Genomic DNA, 19,134 nt, shown 5'->3' on the forward strand with positions numbered 1-19,134 from the left:
TGGTTTACTCTTTTTAAAAAACAGTGCCCTCTGAACAAGGGGATGGGCAATAAATGCTGCCCTAGCCAGCGATGCCCACATTCCAGGAACGAATAAAAAAAACCCACAAGGCATCACCACCAGATTTGTTACTGTATTCAAACCCCAACATCCTGTCACAATGACTTTTCAAGTAAAGCTGTCGGCTGCTTGAAAACACATCAGTTAAACTTTCTGCTTAACCACGAGGAGAACTCGGGAGACGTGTATTCAGAAAATAATTCAAAAACCTTGGAGATTGAAATCCTGTGAGGAAAAGTCAAGTTATTATTGAAAACTCCGCTCAGAGAGCTTCATAGGACAGCAGAGAAATCAGGTGAAGAATCCAGGTAAATCGACAACAGCGAACAAATCAACATCTAAACTGGATCAACTCCTGTGAAGGTCAATGAGTAAAAGCTGAGAGCTCTGTGCATCATCAGTTCATCAAGTAGAGATACAGCATTCTGTTTGGAATTTATTGATTATATTTTACTGAACTGAATGGAGGAGACCGTCATTGCAGAACAAGAAATCATTTCTAGATTTGTTTTTTAAACTTCCAGTTTGTTCAGACATTGACATCAAATAAATTAAAATAACAGGGCAAATTAATTGTTAATTTAAAAACAAACCTGAATTGTGAATAAAGAAATTGGAACAATTAAATTACAAACAAGAACTCGAGTGGCCTGCGAGCTCAAATAGAGAAAGTGAATTGCAGAGTGAAGAGTTTAAAATGTGGATTTGTTGAGTGTGGGGATTAGGTGCAGACGGGGAAGGAGCTACTGTGTAATTTAAACTAAGTGACAACAGCAGAAGTACAAAAAGGAAGGAGTGGAACACTCTCAATGACGAGAAGTTCAGTTAAACAGACAACTCATTTCAGTGAAATGTTGGGACAGCTGAGAGCTGTTGCCTACATATCCTGTGCTCAGTGGGAACTCCAAATCAGGCTGATGATAAATGTCAGATCCATAATACATTGGAAAACCAAGCAGAATACAGAAAGTACAGAGGAGAGCTGGAAAAGGAAATTAGATCAGCAGAGGGAGTCTATGAGAAAAGATCAGCAGTTAACGCAAGCAAAAACACTCCAGACCTTTACCAACAAATGGAGAGTCACTGAAAGGGTGGCTGATTTGGAGATCCTATGGAGGCAGAGGACATAGCTGAGATACTAAATGAGAACATTACATCTGCTATCACAAAACAAGCGAATGCTGCTAATGTCACAGTGATGGAGGAGCTGGTGGAGAATTTGTATAGGATGGATGAAAATAGATAAAGAGGAAGCAATTATAAGGTTGGCAACCCTTACAGTAGATAATTCACCTGATTCAGATGGGATACATCCTGGAATACTGAGGGAAGGAAGGGTGGAAATAGGGACTTGATCCACAATCTTTCAATTCTCCTTGGACATGGGAGTGAAGCCAGTGAACGGCAGGTTGCTAATGTTATATCTGTGTTTATAATGTATAGGGATAAACCCAGTAACTACAGACCAGTTAATCTAATGGTCGTGGTGGGGAAATGTTGAGAGGCAATAATCTGGGACAAGATTCATTGTCACTTGGTAGAACATGGGTTGATAAATTACAACCAGCACAGATTGGTTAACAGAATATCAGGACTGAAATAGAACCACAGGAAAGGGACAGCATAGAAAGAGGCTATTCAGCCCAATGTGTCTGTGCTGACCGAAAAAGAAAAAACAATTAAAAACCTGCTCATTAAAATTCCACCTTCCAGCACCCGGTCCATATCCTTGCAGGTTCCAGTGCTTCAGGTGCAGATCCATGTGCCTTTAAAATGAATTGAGGGTTTCTGCCTCCACCACCAAACGAGGCATCGAATTCCAAACACCCACCACCCGGTGGGTGAAGATGTTTTGCCTCATGTCCACTTCTACCAATCACAAACCTGTGACCTCTGGTAATTGACCACTGTGCTCAGGGAAAAAGGACATCCCTGCCTACTCTATCTCGGCCCCTCATGGTCTTGTACACTTCAGTCAGGTCACCATCAGCCTCCTCAGTTCTAAGAAAAACAACCCCAGGCTATCCTATCTTACCCCATAGATGCAATTTTCAAGTCCTGGCAATATTCTTGTAAATCTCCTCTGTACTCTTCCCAGAGCAATAATGTCCTCCCTGTAATGTGGTGACGAGACCTGTGCACAAAATTCCAGCTGTGGCTGAACCAGTGTTTTATACAGTTCCATCATTACATCCCTGCTTTTGTGTTCTAAACCTTGTCCAATAAAGGAAAGCATTCCATATGCTTTCTTTACCACCTTATCCACTTGTCCTGCCACCTTCAGGGACCTGTGGATATGCACAAGGTATCTAACTTCCTCTACCCCTCCCAATAACCTATTTATTGTGTCGTTCCCTAGCTTTGTTTGCCTTCCCCAAATGCATTACTTCACACTTCTCTGGATTGAATTCCATCTGCCATTTTTCCATCCACTCACCCAAACCATTGATATAATTCTGGAGACAAAAGCTATCCTTTCCACTATCAACTACAGGGCCAATTTTTGTGTCAAACTCCCCAAAGCCATCTACAAGGCACAAGTCAGGAGTGTGAAGGAATATTCTGCACTTGCCTGGATGAGTGCAGCTCCAACAACTCTCAAGAAACTTGGCACCATCCAGTATAAAGCAGCCCACTTGATTGGCACTCATTCCATAAACATTCATTCCCTCCACCACTGATGAACAGTGGCAGCAGTACGTACCATCTACAAGGTACACTGCAGAAATTCACCAAGGCTCCTTAGGCAGCACCTTTCAACCCACAACCACTAACATCAAGAAGGACAAGGGCAGTAGGTGCATGGGACGCCATCAATTGGAAGGTCCCCTCCAGGCCTCTCACCATCCTGACTTGGAAATATATCGCTGTTCCTTCAATGTCGCTAGGTCAAAATCCTGGAACTCACTCCCTAACAGCACTTTGGGTGTACCTACACCAGAGTGACTGCAGTGGTTCAAGAAGGCAGATCATCACCACCTTCTCACGGGCAATTAAGGATAGACAATAAATGCTGGCTTAGCTAGCGACACCCACATCCCAAGAATGAATAAAGAAAGGATAATATCCCAAGGTTGCATACTGCCATTGCCACATTGCAACACCGCCTTGTGCTATTCCCCAAATGTTCTGGAATGGCAGCCCAAATCCCCAGACCATTATCCTCCCTTCAGCCAACATTCTGTCCCTTGATTAAGTCCATTCTGAGAAGAGGTACTCGGCATTCCGAGTTCCTCTGCAGACATCCGGTTGCTGCTAATGGACCAAAAGGCCTAAAACCTGAAAGAAACCTTCTGGCACAGCCCTCTAAGCATATCTCCATTAGACCATGCAGACAATACCTGCTTCATAGATAACAATGGTGGGAAGTATAAGCAAGTATAAGTATAAGCAATTTCAGTTCCAGCATTCTGTGGAAATAGAGGATTCAAGATAAAACAGAATTAAAAATACTGAACAGATCCTCAAGGAGCAAGATTCAAGTCAAAGTGGAAAAGTCCCATGGATTTTTAGATGAAAGCTTTAACCACTGGACAATGGCAGCTGAAATCACCCCCCTTTTATACCGACCAAAAATGTTACTACACTGTTTCACCTTTGTTCAAGTTGTTTATAGTCAAATGAAGAGAATAAACTGTTGGATGGAATTTCCATGATTTATGGAAACACCAACAACCTCCAGTTGTCAATCACTCAGCCCCATCAGACCCACCCACACTGACGGGAGCTTCCTGCATCCAGCACTGGCCCTGTCGCACTCACCAGCTGCTCACCCAGACCCCACTCTCACAAACACTGAACATGGCGACCCAACCCAGACTCGTCCCCTTCACACTGACAGATACAACACGGTGACACTCTGCTTCAGTGAGATGAATGTCGCGAGCGGTTTCTTTTGAAGAAATTGTGGCTGATTGAGGCACTTTGAAATTCCTGATTATTTGTAGTGAATCCGTTACAAACCCCTTGGGATTTTCGTGGAGTGATACCTAACATCCCTCTTTGTGAAAGGCTATTTAAGTTAAATGATAATCTCTTTCGGTGAAGCAGGTTGTGAGGAGAATTCCTTGAAACGTTTACGTGCTGTCACGTTAACAACATGTAAACAATTGACACTTTTATTCACGAATGAAGTTAAACCAAATGTCCACCCCGATGTTAGCCCAGAATATTCAGCATTTTAAATGGAGTGGGAAACAGTTTAAACACACATCTTCAGTGAGTTCTCGGGAAACGATTTAGCAACCGATTGTTGCAGCGTTCATGCAGTCACCTGTTTTTATCTCTTCCTCTTATGAAGTTTGAATCCTCTCGCTGACCTAGTGATTTTTTTTCTTGTTCTGTTGTCTTGTTCTTCCAAAACCTTGATGTCAGTTTCTGAGCTTCAACTATTAAATAGAAAAGCGCCCATCTCTTCCAGTAGAAACGCACGAGGGAGTTTCTCAGTGTGAGTGGCCAATTTCCACAAATTTCTTCTTCAGTTAATGAAACGAAACTCTGTCCTTGCATTGAAAGAATTGAAGATAATCTATTGCACAAGGATGGACAATTTGAGCCAGCAATTCGGAAGTACTCACTCGAACCAAGCCATATTTTGCACAGGTCAGCTCAAAAACTTCGAAATTGGAATAAGGCTCTGCTGGGATTTGAACCCAGGATCTCCTGTTTACTAAACAGGCGCTTTAACCAACTAAGCCACAGAGCCAAGATTAATTCATAAATACTTTAATCACAGATCCAAACTTGAGGAGTTCCCGGAAAATAGGATTTAATAATTGTTTTTTCTAGCGTTCATACAGTCACCTGCTTTAATCTCTCTTCCTCTTATTCCCCGGGATGATGTTTGAATTCTATCACTGACCCAGTGTTTTTTTCACTTGGTATTCCAAAATCTCGATGTCAGTGTTCAATTGTGAAATAGAATTGCGCCCATCTCTTCCGGTATCAAGAGTCTCTCAGTGTGAGTGGCCTCTTCCCCCAAATGTCTTCCTCAGTCGCAGAAACAAAACTCTGTTCTTGTGTTAAAATCTTCGCAGCTGTTCAACGATACAGGGAAAGACTATTTTAAACTACAATTCTAGAACAAAGGCAGATTTCGCCCTGTTATGACGGAAGTGCGTAATCGCACAGATCAGTTTCAATGAAATAAGGCGCTGCTGGGATTTTTTTTTTACAGCCAAATGCCCTTCCTGTTGCTAGTTCTCTTATTATCTGGGCTGGAGACTGACACCATTATACTTTGTAGCTAGGTTATTTCATGATTAACAAGTCCTGGCGTGGGAATTGAACCTAGGACCTCCAGCTTAGATGTAGGAGAGCTACCCACTGAGCCACTCTCAGCAAGTGCTTAAAAAGGTGGTGTCTACTCACTGGAGTTTCAGCCTTGATTCTTGTGCTGAAGTCCAAGAGTGGGACTTGAACCACAACCTTGGATTTCAGAGGCAAGAGTGCTACCAAATGAGTCACAGCTGATACTGGCACAGACATCTATCGAAATTGCTTTTGAAATTAACCTGTTCGCCAAGATCCCCGCAAAATGATTTTGCCAGCTGAGCAGTAAAGCTTTTTGAGCCTGACGTGATTTGAACACGCAACCTTCTGATCTGGAGTCAGACGCGCTACCGTTGCGCCACAAGCCCATCCGTTGAAGATAGTATCATACTGCTCCTAGATTCGCTTCTTTACACCTTGATTATATTCCGGGGATTGGAATTTTGCTCAATCCCCATTTTCCCTCCGTTCTGTCAGGTCAGTGATTAATTTAAACTGTTTTCTAGGCTGTCTGCTGTTTAACTATTTCCCAGACATTACTTATACTTTTTGCTTCTAACTTCTGCTTGATACAAAGTGCCCCGGAATATATGAAGGACAAATGCAGAACTCCGCCAACTCCGACTGACATCGAAACAGCAACCTTGAATTTAATCGCTGAATCCACAAACCAATACCGACGCTCACACTGCTGCTGCATTGAGCTTGTGTCAGAAACCCTTAACTCGGGTGTCACTGAGTGACGGATTCGTTTGCGGCCAACGCCGCGCACGCGCATGGATGCGCGTCCGCCATCTTTATTGGGGGCAATGTGCAGCAAGGCGCTTGCGCAGTCATCGCTGACCCTGGAATTACAATATTCACGCTTTTCGCAACCACTCCATCCGCATCTCAGCACAAACCTCACAGACAGGGCTAGAAAGAGCAAATGGGACCCACTCTGTTCCCCCATTCTCACCCCACCCCCCAATTAAAATGACATGGTGGCGTCTTTTTAAAAAATATATCAAAGGATGAAATGTCGAAAGTAATTTCTGGGGGGGAGAGAAAGTGGGAGAGACAGAGAAATGACCGCGGCCCCAGTGCCGGCCCCGCCGCGTGGCTCAGGTAGCGCGGGATTGTTTGAAATTTCCGGCCAGCCATTTCATTAGTTCAGAAAGATGTGAAAGATATTTTCCGTGTGAAATATTTCCAGACCATGTCCCACATGATTCTCGTCAGCATGAAAATTCACTGCGGAAATAGTGAAAGATACACACATTTGATCAGGTCATGATTTACATCACTCACACCTTAAACATGAGGTCCCTGATGAAATCACGATGACTTGGAATTTCTCCGAAAATGTCAGCTGACCTCAGGGACTGGCAGAATTGCATTACCCACGTGATTGGCGAGGCGCAACCACAGGCCCAGCTGGCGAGTGGCGCAAACTGATATCACTGCTTCTGATTTTCACCAGAACAGAGTTAGATGTAACATTGTTCAGCAAACACATCGAGAGATGTAACAAACTTATTTATTCCAAAATTCATTCAATTCCACTTTAATACTGGGTGGCTTTAATTCTTATTCCACATATCCTTCTGGGAATTGCAACGCTCTTTATTAAAATATGCTTTTTGTGTCATTTCATGTGTTAATTCCTAAGAGCCCTTTAATGTTTGGAAGAACAATCAGAAAATTCAGCTGCCAAGTAAGAACGTGGTTTTCAGGGAGTTCCACCAGATTTCCGTTTAAGAGGATCACGACAGGACTCAAGCCTGCAATCTTCTGAGACCTTAATCAACACCGAAGTCAGATATACTCATACTCATGGAATGATACCTGACAGATCATGTCGCGGAGGTGGCGGCACAGTGTCAACGTCCATCACCAAAAGTGGCTCGGAACGACCAGCACAGGGCGAGCTGGCCGAGTCCTAAAGGGCATTCATGTTGACATTCACAATACAAGTATAGTATATCTACAGGCCCCCATTTATCCATTCAACACGTTGCCCCTTAAAATAACTCTAATAAATGGGTTGCAGGTTGATTCCCCTGGCTGGTGGGTCCAGAACCAGAAGGAAAAGTGTCAGAATAAAGGCCGGGCTATTTAAGACTGAGGTGAGGCGGAATTTCTTCACTCAGAGGGAGTGAATCTTTGAAATTCTCTACCCAGGAGGTCTGAAAGCCCGGATCTGTCACCTGGAGTTAATGCCTGTGCTCTGACAGATAAATTATAACATTTCGAGTTTCCTAGTATTTTCTGGCCACATTTTCTGCTGAAAGGTGACACTTTATTTGCTGGGCAGTTTAAGGACCCTCTATGAAACTCACTCACTAAACATTCAAATGTGACAGTGTTTATTGCATGGGGCTTCCATTTATTCAGACACAGATCTGTTATAACAGTAGCTTGGGTTGGGATGTGATTCAGACCCACAGCTTTCTGATCTGAAGTTCGATGTATTCCTGTGTGAAACAAGAATTTGCTAACTTTTTCTGTGGGGTGTTGTTCAATGGCATCAAAGGCGGAGATGTGACACCGATCCCTCGGCCACAGTTTTATTTTCTGCAGTTTCTAGTAAGGGAGAACCAGTTGCAGACATGGGAGACAAAATATGTGAATATCTTTACCTTGTTTTCAGAGAAGGCACTAAAACATTCACCAACATCGGCAGCGCAGGACTTTACCAAATTCTGGATAAAATTGACTGTAAATCAAAGCTCCTCCATCTTTTCATTACAACATGCACTGTACTGTACAGTTTGACGACACCAACAGCTTCAGGGTGAAGAATAGAGTGAAATGAAGAATAAGTTGTTTCCTTGCCCCACTTTGTTTAGTATTTAATTTTCTCATGATCCTGCCCTTTGCCTTCCCTGCAGATTTCCTGCATAACAGGTCAGATAGCAAATGGTTAAATTCTGCCAGTTGAAAGTGAAGGCAAAGATACAGCAGGTCTTGATCAGAGAACTCCTCTATCTGATGATACCACACTCATTGCCAACAGGGATTCTCAGCTACAGAGATTCATGGATTGTCCTTCCCAAGCCTGTAACTTGTTCTCCCCAGAATACTTACAGTAGAATGTATAATATGAGGAATAAGTGTCCCATGGTGCAGCACAGGAGCGTCACTGCTTCTCTGGGTTCGAGTCCCACTCTAGGACTTGATGGCCAAACAGGTTAATCATCAATCTGTAAATCATTCCAATACGCCTATGGCATGCAGGAAGAGAAGGAGAGTCTCCTGGTTGGCAATGCTTGGTGCAGAGTTGTGCACCTCAAGTTATTGCCATGAGCGCCCTGTTTCAGGGGGGAAAAAAGCGAGGCATAGAAATAGATGTAAACACTTGTTTTGTCTTCCTCAGACGCCACTGGGTATGGGAAGAGAAACGAAGGAAGAACAAGTATAAAATGGGGATATCAAGTCAGATAATAATGCAGCTTCAGGTCAATTGCTTCTGATGAAACAATTCATACATTACTTTCGGATGGCAGCTGTTCATCCATCTGCCATTCACACCATCATCAGACAAATCTTTCATTTCTTTACTTGGCTCTTTACCACTCCCTTTAGCCTTGCACCAGCAACTCGCTTTTAATTTAAACTTTCCTGCCCTCCACGCTACCTAAGGAATGATAAGACAACGGGTTATACCGGATATTGTAATGAATAACGACCCACAATAAATTAATAATATGACAATGAATGAACATCTAGTAATAAGTGACCACAAAATGTTAGTGGTAGACATTCAGTTCGCGGCTAAAGGTCACACACAAGTCACAGTTTTCACCTTAAGTAAGGCCGATAAGGACGGAATGAGCGGTAAACTGAACACGTTAAATCCCATGCAAAACGAGACAGGGAACAATCGGAGGCTCTCAAAGAAGTGTTTAGTGCAATATGTAGCTAATACAAGCCCGAAACGAACAAATACAAATGAAACTTCACTTTAACAGTTCATGGTGATTTTTGGGGACGGGATTCCATGTTTTTAATCAGGGATTAAGAAATCGTGGTGATGTCTGTCCAAATAATTATTTACTGCGTCTTTGTGAAAATGTTGTCTCCGTTTTGCTGACGTTCTTGTATTTCTGAATGGTACTTGTCACAGGGAGGACGCTGCTGTTCAAATAAACATGGTGACTTACTGTCAGATCGTATAGATCTGACATTCTCTGACAAATATGTATAAACTGCACTATACTGTTTCCATCTAAGGGAATAACTTTTGCTTTACAGATAATCCTCGAGTGCAGGATAACAAACGAAGGGCAACTGCCTATGTCAGGTCTTTTGGAGAAACCGGTTGAGAGAAAGTTGAAAGCCTGAGCTGGTGTGTTTTTGCAGCATTTACAGTTTTTGTCCTTGCGTAAATAAAAACAATTTGAGATTGCAGATTGAAGTGTTGACTGGGTGTAATAAACTGATACAAATATTCTGTAAATAAAAGTGATTGAGTGTTGCATCAAATGCTACCTTTTGGTGTTAATGGGAATACAAATATTAGAGAATGGTTTTGATTCAGTGATCTCTGAGCTACAGGCAGATCACGACTCAGCTGCACCATTCTGCGAGATAATGGCTCCAGCGTACAGCCCATGAGCAGATAGCTGGGCAATTTTTTTAAAGACAGTGATTTGTGGTGATTCGGAATGCGCTGCCTGAAAGCCTCAAACTGAATGTCGGCTACTAAAACTTTGTGGTCACTTATTGCTAGATGTTCATTCATTGTCATATTATTATTAGATTGTGGGTCGGTATTCATTACAATATCTGGTATAACCTGCTGTCTTGTTTCCAAAGTAGCGTAGAGGGCAGGAAAGTTTAAATGACAAGCAAGTTGGTGATTCAATTGTGCATTTAAAAGAGAATTGGAATACCGAAATGACAATATTTTCAGGCTGATCGGAAACGATCAGAGAAATGGGACAGGGCCCATACTCTGAGTCGAATGGCCTCTATCTGAGTTGTTGTTGAATGAAATGGCGGACAGAATTAACCAGAATGCTCAGCGGCTCGGAAAGCGGCCTCTCGCCATCAGAAAGGCCACAGAGCGCAGGCGTAGAAAAGTCCCGCCCCCCCTGGAGGTGCCTGCTTGCGTGGAGCATGCGCATTGTGGCTCCTGGAAGCTGAGCCGGGGGTGACCGAGTCTCAGCGGCTCTCAGAGCCCGAATCGGAGCCGCCAGGATCGGCAGACGTGCGGCGAGAGACCTGGGCGGGCGGCACCATGAAGCCGATGGTTGTTGCAGACTGAAGGTCAGTGAGATGAAACATTGAGCTCAACAATTTCAGACCGTAAACTCCGTTCTTCATTTTGTTTCCTTTGCTTGTTTCGTTTTATTTTTTCAGTTCGCAGCTCAGCTGCTCCAGGCACAGGTTTTGTTTCTTTGCTTCTTTTCTTGCCCCATCTCCATTCCCTTTGGCCCTGGAGACTAACTTTTCTGCCACTCAACCTCTCCTGTCTTCCACCCGGTCACAAACCTTCCTTTTGTCCTTGTCCCACACACCCCTGGTTTCCAACCTATTCCATCTCTCACTTTTCCCAGTCCTGGTGAAAGGTCACAGCTGAAACACTAACTCTGTTTTTCTCAGGACACAGATGCTGCCTAATCTGCTGAGTTTTCTTTTCCAGCATTTTCTGTTTTAATTTAAGATTTCCATCATCTCTTCCGTATTCTGCTTTTTGATGAGCACAGAGCTGAACCCAGTCAGAGTCAACACCATCAGAAGAGAGAGTGGAGAGATGGTGCCGGAGGGAGGGCTTTGGATTTCTGGGGCATTGGTACCAGTTCTGGGGAAGGTGGGATCTGTACAAACCAGACGCGCTACACCTGAATAGGACCAGGACGAGTGTCCTTTAAGGGAGATTTGCTAGTGTTGTTGGGGAGGGTTTTAACCAGGTTGGCGGGGGGATGGGAACCTGAAGGCAGATTCAGGTCGGACAAATTCAGAGCAGAGAGCGGGAGACAGCAAATTAGCGAATGACTCTGAAAGACAGAAGAAGCAAAGGTTAAATGCACAGGGATTTGGCAAAGTTAAAAGGTATTTATTTAAATGCAAGGAATATAGCAAAAAAGCCAATGAGCTGAGGGAAAAGATAGTCACGTGGCAGCATGATATCATTGCTATAATGGAGACTTGACTTAAAGAGGGCCAAAAATGACAGCTCAACATCCCTGGACGTAGAGTTTTCAGGCAGGGTAGAGAGGGGCCTAAAAAGGTGTGGTGGGGTAGCATTACTGATTAAATAATCAATTACTGCTGTGTGGAGGGATGAAATATAAAATGATTCATCAAATCGTGCTTGCATACGAGCAGGGGAGAGACCTCATCCTGAGTGAGGCACAGCCAGAGTGAGTGTGGGCATTGGCAATTTCGTGCACAGTGGGAATTCGGTGCAGAGGGGAAGAGGTGTTCTTGCATTTTTTCTTTGCTATCCAACTTCTTAAATCTTCAGAGAGTGGTCTTGCCCTGCTGCAGCTGTAGAGGCTACAAGAGAGAAAAATGACTGGTAAGTAGTGGGTAAGGTTGGCTAAGTATTTACTACTTTTATGACTTATAGTTTAAGTTCTTTTTGTGGTTTATAGTTTGTATATTCTGTAGTAATCAGGATCAGGGAAGAAGGGCCCTAGAGTAATTGATTTAAAAGGCTTAATTTAAAGGGATAAGTCATGGCAGGAGAGCTCAAAGTCGTGGTGTGCTCCTCCTGCTCCATGTGGGAAGCTGGGAACACTTCTAGTGCCCGGGACCAGCATGTGTGCAGGAAGTGCGTCCAGCTGCAGCTCCTGGAAGCTCGGGTTTCAGAGCTAGAATGGCGGCTGGGGACACTGTGGAGCATCTGCGAGTCTGAGAGCATCGTGGATAGCACGTTTAGGGAGGAGGTCACACCGCAGCTGAAGGGACTTGAGAAAGCAAGGAAACGGATGACCACCAGGCAGTCCAAGAGAAACAGGCAGGTAGTTCAGGAGTCCCCAGTGTCTTGCTTCCAAATCGGTATTCCATTTTGGAGGCTGATGAGGGCACTGGTTCCTCCAGGGAGTGCAGACAGAGCTAAGTTTCTGGTATCACATGCAGCCTGCCTGTGCAGGAGGGGAGGAAGAGCAAAAATAATAGGCGATACTATTGTCAAGGGAACAGATAGGCGTTACTGTGGCCGTCAACGTGACTCCAGGATGGTGTGTTGCCTCCCTGGTGCCAGGATCCGGGATATCACTGAATGGTTGCAGGGCATCCTGAAGGTGGAGGGTGATAAGGCAGAGGTCATGGTACATGTTGGTACCAATGACATAGGTATAAAGAGGGATGAGGTCTTGCATCAAGAATTCAGGGAGTTAGGCAGTAGACTGAAAAGCAGGACCTCTCGGGTTGTAATCTCTGGATTACTCCCAGTGCCACGTGCTAGCAAGCACAGAAATAGGAGAATAATGCAGATGAATATGTGGCTTAAGAGTTGGTGCAGGAGGGAGGGTTTTAAATTCCTGGATCATTGGGACTGTTTCTGGGGAAGGTGGGACCTGTACAAGCGGGACAGTCTACATCTGAACCTGAGCAGGACTAACATCATTGCGGCGGGTTTGCTAGTGCCGTTGGGAGGAGTTTCAACTAATTCAGCAGGGGGAGGGGACACAGAAGGCTAGCAGAATAGGGACACATCATAATACAGTAAAACAATCAAGTCAGAGGGAATACAGCTGCATTAATTTTCAGCGGAGTAAGGCAAGGCTGGATGTCCTATACTTTAATGCCAGGAGTATTACAGGTAAAACGGATGAGTTAAGGGTGAGGATTGACACATGGAATTGTGATATAACAGCCATCACGGTGACGTGGTTGAGAGAGGGGCAGGATTTGCAGCTCAACGTTTCAGGATATAGAATCTTCAGGCGAGACGGGGAGGGGGTAAAAGAGGCAGAGGCATTGCATTATTAGTAAAGGAGTCAGTTTATGCAGTAAGGAGAGATGATATCTTGGAGGGGACATCAAATGAAGCTTTATGGGCAGAGCTTAGGAATAAAAAAGGGGCAGCCACATTGTTAGGTGTTTATTATAAACTCCCAGATAGTCAGCGGGAAATTGAGGAGCAAATATGTGCACAATTTGTGGAGATGTGCAAAAACAATAGCAATAGGATAATTATATTAGGTGATTTCAACTTTCCCAACATTAATTGGGATAGACATAGTGTTAAGTGGAGGAATTTCTTGAAACGTGTACAGGAGAACATTTTAGGTCAATTTGTAGAGGGTCCAACAAGGGACGGTGCATTGCTGGACCAAATTCTGGGGAATGAAGCCGGACAGGTGGCTGGGGTGGTAGTTGGGGAGCATTTTAGTGATAACGATCACAACATGGTACAGTTTAAGCTTGTTATGTACAAAAAAATAGACAATTTGTAAAAAAAAAAAATGTTTTGGATTGGGGTAGAGTGGATTTTACTAAAATAAGGCGGGTCTGGCCAAGGTAGACTGGGAACAGCTTCTCGTGGGGAAATCTACAGGGGAAGAGTGGGGGGTGTTGAAAAAGAAAATTGGGAGGGTACAGGCTCAACATGTTCCCTCTAGGGTGACAGGGAGGAGTAACAAGCCCAAAGAACCATGGATGACCAGAGATATTGAGGATACGATGAGAAGGAAAAGAGAGGCTTTTAGCAGGTAGAAGGGGAGCAAATCAGCAGAGGCATTAGTGGAGTGCATAAAGTGCAGGGTGGAGCTTAAGAAAGCAACCAGCACAGCAAAGGGGGGATATGAGAAAGCTCTTGCTAGTTAAAGTAGGGAAAATCCTAATATATTCTATAAGCGTATCAATGGAAAGAGGATAACCAGGGAAAGAGTAGGGCCCATTAGGGACCAAGGGGGAAATCTATGGATGGAGCCAGAGGAGGTTGGTAGAGTGTTGAACGAATTCTTCACATCCGTCTTCACCCAAGAGAATGAGGATGAAGGTGTGGAACTCAGGGAGAGGGACTGTGAGGTTCTTGAGCAAGTTGATACAGGGAGTGACAAGGTATTGGAGGTGTTGGCAGGCTTAAAAGTGGACAAATCTCCAGGTCTGGATGATTTGTGTCCCAGACTGCTGAGGGAGGCGAGGGAGGAGATCGCAGGGACTCTGACCCAAATTTTCAATTCCTCTCTGGCCACAGGGGAGGTACCAGAGGACTGGAGAACAGCTAATCTGGTTCCGCTATTTAAGAAGGGTTGTAGAGATAAGCCAGGGAACTGCAGGCCAATGAGTCTCACGTCAGTGGTAGGGAAACCATTGGAGAAAATTCTGAAGGAGAGAATCTATCTCCACTTGAAGAGGCAAGATTTCATCTGGGATAGTCAGCATGGCTTTGTCAGAGGGAGGTCATGCCTAACAAATTTGATTGAATTTTATGAGGAGTTGACCAGGTGTGCAGATGAGGGTAGTGCAGCTGATGTAGTTTATATGGATTTAAGCAAAGCCTTTGACAAGGTCCCACATGGGAGACTTATAAAGAAGGCAAATGCACATGGGATACAGGGTAATTTGATGAGGTGGATTCACAATTGGATTAGTTGTAGGATTCAGAGGGTGATGACAGAAGGATGCTTTAGAGAGTGGAAGCCCGTGTCCAATGGCATACCACAGGGATCTGTGCTGGCTCCCCTATTATTCATCATTTATATAAACGACATAGATGACTATGTGGGGGATAGGATTAGTAAGTTTGTGGATGACACAAAGATTGACCGGGTGGTTAACAGGTTGAGTGTCTTGGGGTACAGGAAGATATAGACGGGATGGTCAAATGGGCAGATAAGTGGCAGATAGAATTTAACCCTGGAAAGGGTGAGGTGATACACTTTGGAAGGAGTAATTTGACAAGGAAGTATTCAATGAATGGCATGATACGAGGACGTTCTGAGGAACAAATGGACCATGGCGTGTGTGTCCATAGATCTCTGAAGGTGGAGGGGCATGTTAATGGGGTGGTGAAAAAGGCATTTGGGACTCATGCCTTATCAATCGAGGTATAGATTACAAAAGTAGGGAGGTCATGTTGGCGTTGCATAGAACCTTGGTGAGGCCACAGCTGGAGTACTGTGTGCAGTTCTGGTCGCCACATTATAGGAAGGATGTGATTGCACTGGAGGGGGAGCAGAGGAGATTCACCAGGATGTTGCCTGGGATGAAACATTGAAGTTATGAAGAGAGGTTGGATAGACTTGGGTTGTTTTCATTGGAGCAGAGAAGACTGAGGGGCGGCCTGATCGAAGTGTGCAAGTTTATGAGGGGCATGGATAGGGTGGATCGGGAGCAGCTGTTCCCCTTTGTTGAAGGATCAGTCATGAGGGGACACAAGTTCAAGGTGAGGGGCAGGAGGTTTAAGGGCGATGTGAGGATTAACTTTTTTACCTAGAGGGTGGTGACGGTCTGGAATGCACTGACTGGGAGGGTGGTGGAGGCGGGTTGCCTCACAGCCTTTAAAAAGTACCTGGATGAGCACTTGGCACATCATAACATTCAAGGCTATGGGGCAGGTGCTGGTAAATGGGATTAGGTAGGTAGGTCAGGTGTTTCTCACGTGTCGGTGCAGACTCGATTGGAGGAAGGGCCTCTTCTGCACTGAGAGATTCTGTGAAATCATGCTATATGTGTTAAGCTCAGAAATAAAAAGGGGGCAGCCACACTACTGGGAATGTACTATAGATCCCCAAATAGTGAGATGGAGCTAGAAGAGCAAATATGTAGGAACATTTCTGAGTGCAAAAACAGTAAGGTAATAATAGTTGGGGACTTCAACTACCCGAATATCAATTAGGATACAAACAGTGTAATAGGCACAGAGGACATAAAATTCTTCAACTGCATTGAATAGAACATTTTTAGTTGGCATGTAACAAGACCAGTGAAAGGGAGTGAAATTCTAGATTTAGCCATAGGAAATTAAGCTGGGCAAGTGGATGAAGTCACAGTGATTAACCATTTTGGCCATAGTGACCATATTACACTTAGATTTAGCATAATCATGGAAAAGGACAAAGATAGAACAGGAGTAAAAGTTCTAAATTGGGGAAAGACACATTTTATGAAGCTGAGAGATGATCTGGAGAGTGTGGACTAGTTACAGATCTTAATGAGCAAGAGAATAACTAAGGAAAGAGTAGGGCCTATCAGAGATGTATATGGTAACTCGTGCGTTGATGCTGAAGATGTAGGCAGGATTCTTAATGTGTACTTTGTCTCTGTCCTCACGAAGGAGAGGGATGTTCTGGATGGTTTGACATCCTTGAAGTTGGATAAATAACGAGGGCCAGATGGGTTGTATCCCAGGCTGTTAAAGGAAGCCAGGACGGGAATAGCGAATGCTCTGAGGACAGTTTTCCATTTCTCCCTAGATACATTCGAGGTACCAGAGGACTGGAGGTCTGTGAACATTGCACTGTTATTTAAAAAGGGCGCAAGGGATAGGCCAAATGATTATAGGCCAGTCAGCCTGACTTCAGTGGTTGGAAAATTATTAGAATCAATCCTGAGAGACAGGATAAACTCTCGCTTAGAAAGGAATGGATTAATGAGAGAGAGTCAGCATGCTTTTGTTAGGAGAAGGTCGTGTCTTACTAATTTAATCAATGCTTTTGAAGAAGTAACAAGGATGACTGTGGGTAAAGGAAGCATATCGAATGCTTTCTTTTATTGGATGAGGCATTGAATACAAAAGCAGGCATGTAATGCTGGAATTGTATAAAATACTGGTTAGGCCTCAGCTGGCATTTTGTGTACAATTCTGGTCACCACATTACAGGAAGTATACAATTCCTCCAGAGAGCGCACAGAGGAGACTTACAAGAATATTGCCAGGACTTGAAAATTGCAGCTATGAGGAAAGATTGGATAGACTGGGGTTGTTTTCCTGAGGAGGCTGAGGATGACCTGATTGAGGTGTACAAGATTGAGGAGTTTTTTGTATATTAATTCATGGGGTATGAGCTTTGCTGGCTGGGCCAGCATTTGTTGCCCATCCTCATTTGCCCTTGAGAAGGTGGTGATGATCTGCCTTCTTGAACCACTGCCGTCCATGTGGTGTATGTAGACCCACAGTGCTGTTAGGAAGGGAGTTCCAGGATTTTGACCCAGCGACAGTGAAGGAGTCTAGACAGAGTAGACAGGGATGCTCGGTTTCCCCAAGCAGAGAGGCTAATTACAAGGGGATAGAGATTTAAGGTGATTGGTTGAAGGATTGGAGGGGACATGAGGAAAGATTTCTTCACCCAGAGGGTGGTGGATGTTTGGAATTTGCTGCCTGGTTTGGTGGTGGAGGCAGAAGCACTCAGCTCATTTTAATGGTACCAGGATCTGCACCTAAAGTGCTGTAACCTGCAAGGATCCAGGCCGGGTGCTGGAAGGTGGGATTAGAATGGGCAGCGAGTTTTTTTTCTGTTTTTTTCTTTTCGCCCAGCCCAGGCACTAAAGGCTGAGTGGCTTCTTTCTGTGGTGTAACTTTCCTATAGTTCTATTGTTCTATGGAGTCAACACCTTCAGGAGAGGATAGTAGAACCAGTGAGTGTCGAACTGAACCCAGCCAGAGTCAGCACCTTCAGGGGAAGAGAGAAAAGTCGATGAAAAGGGAAATAGCTGGAGTTGGTGCGATGGGTTTGGATTCCTGCACTGGGAGGAGGAAGTGTGTGTGGGACATGGTTTTACAGCTTTGGGGGAACAAGAGAGGAAAGAATGTTCCAGAGAAATTAAATTGTTCAGAATTTCTATCCTGTACTTAATGATTTTTAAATTCCTTTTACAAGGTAGAAGGGGAGCATCTGCAGACAGAACACTCATTCCTCGGAACCTGAATATGATAGGTCTTTGAATGTGGAATGAGAAATATTTGTCTGTTCTCTCTGTGGGAAAAGATTTCATACATCAGTGTGACTGGAAAAGCACCGAGACACACACACCTCCCCCGAGTGAGAGTGTTCCAGTGCACTGACTGTGGAAGGAGCTTTAACCAGTTATACAGCTTGAAAAAGGATCTCACAATTCACAGTGGGGAGAAACCATACACACGTGTGCATGGACAAGGCTTCATTTGGATGTCCGACCTGGAGAGACACTAGGACTCCTGCACTGCGGAGAAACCATGGAAATGTGGGGACTGTGGGAAGGGATTCAGATCTCCATCCCTACTGGAAACTCATCGACGCAGTCACACTGGGGAGAAACCGTTCATCTGCTCCGAGTGTGGGAAGGGATTCACTCACTCATCTGCCCTGCTGAAACACCAGCGAAGTCACACTCTGGAACGGCCTTACACCTGTTCCCTGTGTCAGAAAGGATTCACAACGACATCCAATCTATCCGCACACCAGCGAGTTCACACTGGGGAGAGGCCGTTCACCTGCTCCGTGTGTCAAAAAGGTTTCAAAACTACATCCAACCTATTGACACACCAGCGAGTTCACACTGGGGCGAGGCCGTTCATCTGCTCCAGGTGTGGGAAGGGATTCACTCAGTCATCCCAACTCACTGAACATGAACTTGTCCACACTGACCAGAGACCGTTTCAGTGCCCTGTGTGTGAGAAGAGCTTTAAAAGCACAAAGCAGCTGCTGGAACACCAACACACTCACAGTGGGGAGAGGCCATTCCCCTGCTCCGTGTGTGGGAAAGCATTTCCTCGGTTATTCCATCTGCAGCAACACCAAGTAGTTCACACTGAGCAGAGGCCTTTTCAATGCCCTGACTGTGAGAAGAGCTTTAAAAGCAGCAATAATCTGCGGAAGCACCAACGCACTCACTCAGGAGAGAGGCCGTTCACCTGCACTGTGTATGAGAAGACATTTAATT

The 19,134-nt window shown here is 44.5% G+C and overlaps 1 protein-coding gene and 2 non-coding genes across 3 annotated transcripts in view; all 3 read right to left on the bottom strand.

The window, feature by feature from the left end:
• The window catches only part of LOC144670314 (histone H2B-like), a 1,149,071-nt gene that overhangs the window by 928,783 nt on the left and 201,154 nt on the right, over nt 1–19,134 (bottom strand). The window lies entirely within an intron of this gene.
• Nucleotides 4,692–4,765, bottom strand: trnat-agu (transfer RNA threonine (anticodon AGU)). The gene has a single exon. It is a non-coding gene; the product is annotated as a tRNA-Thr (tRNA).
• Nucleotides 5,628–5,699, bottom strand: trnaw-cca (transfer RNA tryptophan (anticodon CCA)). The gene has a single exon. It is a non-coding gene; the product is annotated as a tRNA-Trp (tRNA).

The sequence above is a fragment of the Cetorhinus maximus genome, chromosome 31 (genome assembly GCF_964194155.1).
Source record: "Cetorhinus maximus chromosome 31, sCetMax3.hap1.1, whole genome shotgun sequence".
In the NCBI taxonomy this organism is placed as follows: domain Eukaryota; kingdom Metazoa; phylum Chordata; class Chondrichthyes; order Lamniformes; family Cetorhinidae; genus Cetorhinus; species Cetorhinus maximus.